At 35.8% G+C, this 3,717-nt stretch overlaps 1 non-coding gene across 1 annotated transcript; it reads left to right on the forward strand.

Annotated features, from left to right (window-relative positions):
• The first annotated feature begins 3,392 nt into the window (after nucleotides 1–3,392).
• Nucleotides 3,393–3,465, forward strand: TRNAW-CCA (transfer RNA tryptophan (anticodon CCA)). Its single transcript has one exon. It is a non-coding gene; the product is annotated as a tRNA-Trp (tRNA).
• The last annotated feature ends 252 nt before the right edge of the window (nucleotides 3,466–3,717 follow it).

A 3,717-nucleotide genomic window follows, 5' to 3' on the forward strand; every position in this document is an offset into this window, starting at 1 on the left:
TCACAGACATAGAAAACAAACTTAACCAAAGGGGAAAGTTGGGGCGGGGGGAGGGATAAATCAGGAATTTGGGATTAGCAGATACAAACTATTATATATAAAATAGATAAACAACAAGGTGCTACTGTATAGCACAGGGAACTATATTCAATACCCTATGAAAATCATAATGGAAAAGAATATGAAAAAGAATATGTATTTATATGTATAACTAAATCCCTTTGCTGTACACCGGAAATTAACACATTATAAATCAACTATACTAAAATAAAATAAACATATAGGCTTATTTAAAATTTTCTTTAATCTTAATCATTATTCATTTTTCGGCAAAACTACCCTTCCATTTTACTCTGCAGAGCTGACTATGAATATAGCACTTTGCATGTCGATTAAACACAGTATAATGTCTTCAGAGGCTATGAAAGGTCTTGTCTGCTTAAATTCCCAGGTAAAAAGTACAGGAAAATACATCCATATATATGTGAGAACAACTCAGGTGCTCAAGATCTTAAATTGTTAGGAAGGTGTGTCACTAACCAAATATATTAGCTATGAATTTAGTTTCTACTCACAGTTGTTATATAGATAACATATAAATATCTTCAATACTGAGTCTCAGAGAGACATGTTAGAAAACATTCAATCACATTAAATTATAATCTTTGCGTGAAGTCTTTAATTTCAAGTAAGTCGGACAAAAAAACCCAATTTTATAATTAAAAAAATTAGAATCCAGTTTTATTAAGGAATTTAAATAGACTAATGTCCTGTCTATTATCCTCATCACTCAATTTCTTGAATATTCAAAAGTGGCTTTGATCAGTATATTTTGGTTCCTTTTCTCCACCATGCCCATCATTATGTGGTTTTCCCTATAATCGGTAAAGAAGTAGAGGACTGATGAAACTGCATTGTGTAAAATAAGAAGCACTGACTCCACAAGAGCTTTTATATTACCCCCAAAGAGTTTAAAAAACAGGCCCTAGTTTCCAGAACTCTCCAGAGTTCTCCAGAACTCAAATCTTTTAGTGTGACTCTTTTAAGTTGTGTAAGAAGTACCTATTCTTAATTCCAGAGAGCCAGTTGTTACTTTACATAGGAAGATAATCCGAATCATCAATTTCCTTACAGTCATTGAACGAATATATTTCAGGCACTATGCTTGGGCTAGAAATAAAAAAATATATAAAAAAATAAATTTTCTTGCTCTTAAACTTAGAAGAATTTATTCAAATTAACAAAATGTTTACTTTAAAAGACATGAGTGACCTGGGACTAAGTGAGGGAGATGCCCAGAGAGCAACTGAATCATTGAGAACAAGTAGGAAAACAGACGGGTCATTCTGGCAGGTCATAATCTCTGCTCTGGAATCCAGTTCCAGCAGACCACAATCACTCCCCCGGCTTCCAGTTCTACATTTTAACAATTTTTAAGCAGGAAATTACTTAATACAGGGTTTTACCTAAAACTGTAGGAAGAAGAGGGAAAACAGGCTCTAGGCAAATTTCTACTTTCTTTTTCTGGTTTGAACTTATCTAAAAATAGGAATTGAGATCCCTTTCCCCCAGGCCCCCTCATCCTCAGCACACACACAGTATAACTGAAGATATATAAACCATGAACATTTGAGACTTACTGACATCAGTCAAGTCTCCAGGTAGAGGTCCAAGGGATTGGCCCTGAAGAGTCCAGAATAAAAGGATTCCTCCATCAGAGAATGCTATTTAAAGTAATAATTCCTCTGTAACCATTGAAAATGCATGTATTTACTTGACAATATTATGCGATAAGCAGTAGGAATACAAAGACCAAAGGCACAGTCCATGTACTCAAGAAATCCATTGCCTCTTGAAAGAGACAAGTCATCCAGTAGTTATACTGAAGTGTAGTCAAGTGCTATAAAGGATGTAATCATAGGATATTAAAATGGTACAGAAAATACTTTTTTATTCCTATGAAGGTCCCTGCTTATGTACCTCTTGCCTTTCAACAAGCTGATACTGAATTACCTGAACTTCAGTATCACTCTCACAGGCATAATTGTCATTTCCACGATAACTATTTCTTACCAGTCACTAAATCTCACCCAGCCCTGCTCTCCTGCCTTGATCTGCATGGATTTGATTGCATGACCTCATGACAGGCTCTGTCTGCTGGACAGCAACCAGACCATGAACTTGAGGGAAGCAGGGTGGCCAAGGACAAATGAAAGTCTACATGGGGCAGCCCGGAATAACCGGGTTTGATCAGGGAACAGTACTGAGTGTGGAGACTATGGAAGAGGATTGAGTATGTAAATAGAGTGTGGTCAGGAGCAGTTACCTAAAAGGAGGGGAAAGTTTGTCAAAGTATGACTTTGTTTACTTTGAAATCTGTCCCCATAATATGCTATTATTTATATGTTTATTAATATGTTAAAATTTTAACATGCAAGTCCGCCTATATGAAATCCTTATTTTCCTGCAGCATGTTTGAAAAGACAAGGAGAAAATCTACAGCCTGAATTTGTTACTAACAGCTTATTGTTGCAAGAACTTCATACTAAAAATTACAATTAAATTGGAAATATGTTATCTGATATAACAATACCTTAACATGTAATTATCTTTATTAGACTAGTCACCTCCAATGATCATAAGGGAATGGGAAAAAGAGCCAACACATGGAGATGGTCCTTAACAGAGATTCGAGACTGAGAGGGGGAAGAGGGGTCATCGGAGGGTGGGGCTCAAGCATTTGAAGTTTAAAAGCTTTGGAAGGATAAAAAAAATAGTGAGAGGGAGGGTATTTTGGGCCGCAAAATAGTCTGAGATTCAGTTTCCACATGCCACAGTACTATCACTGCATAAAGAGATTTGGGATGAAAGCCAGATCAAGAAGTGCTTAGCGCTATGATTTTGCCTAGTGAGCACTTTTCTAAAAAGTCTCACTAATTAATTAACACGTAAGTTTTTCTCCCATTGTTTCTTTCTTCCCTTGCCCCTTCCACTGCTAGAAAGAAATCCCAAGAAAATGGCCTTCTGGCCACCAATATAATATTGAAGATGAAGGTCAGAGCCCAAAATTCTTTCTAATTTTTATTTAAACTAGATTTCAGGCCTTAACTAGAAACTCTTATTGTTCTCGTATCATTCTTTCAGTGAAAACACAGCTTAGAGTTCAAGTTCCGAATACTTACAAGATACTTTTAACATATGAAAAATACTTGTGTAAGAATGATCAATTTGTTTATTGCTTCAAATTTAATTTTAGCTTCTATGGTAATGTTAGCGATAAGCTATGTGAAATGCTATTAAGTACAACGAGCTTGTTACAAATATTTCCTAAAGAATAGAAGCAGAAATACCAAAATAAATGTTTCAAGTTAAGAATTACAAGAATAGGGACGTCCCTGGTGGTCCAGCGGTTAAGACTCCATGCTTCCAATGCAGGGGACCCAGGTTTGATCCCTGGTCAGGGAACTAGATCCCGCACACATGCTGCAACTCAAGATCCCGCATGCCACAACTTGAACGCGGCGCAGCTAAATAAATAAGTAAATAAATGTTTTCTTTAAAAAAAGGAGCTATTAAAAAAAAAAGAATTACAAGAATAGGGCCTCCTCTTACTGATTACCAGTGTGTATGTTGTATGTGAATGCATGTATATGTCTGACCAGTATGTATGTATGTGTATGTGTGTGTATATATATATATATAAAATATATACACACA

The sequence above is a fragment of the Lagenorhynchus albirostris genome, chromosome 2 (genome assembly GCF_949774975.1).
Source record: "Lagenorhynchus albirostris chromosome 2, mLagAlb1.1, whole genome shotgun sequence".
Classification (NCBI taxonomy): domain Eukaryota; kingdom Metazoa; phylum Chordata; class Mammalia; order Artiodactyla; family Delphinidae; genus Lagenorhynchus; species Lagenorhynchus albirostris.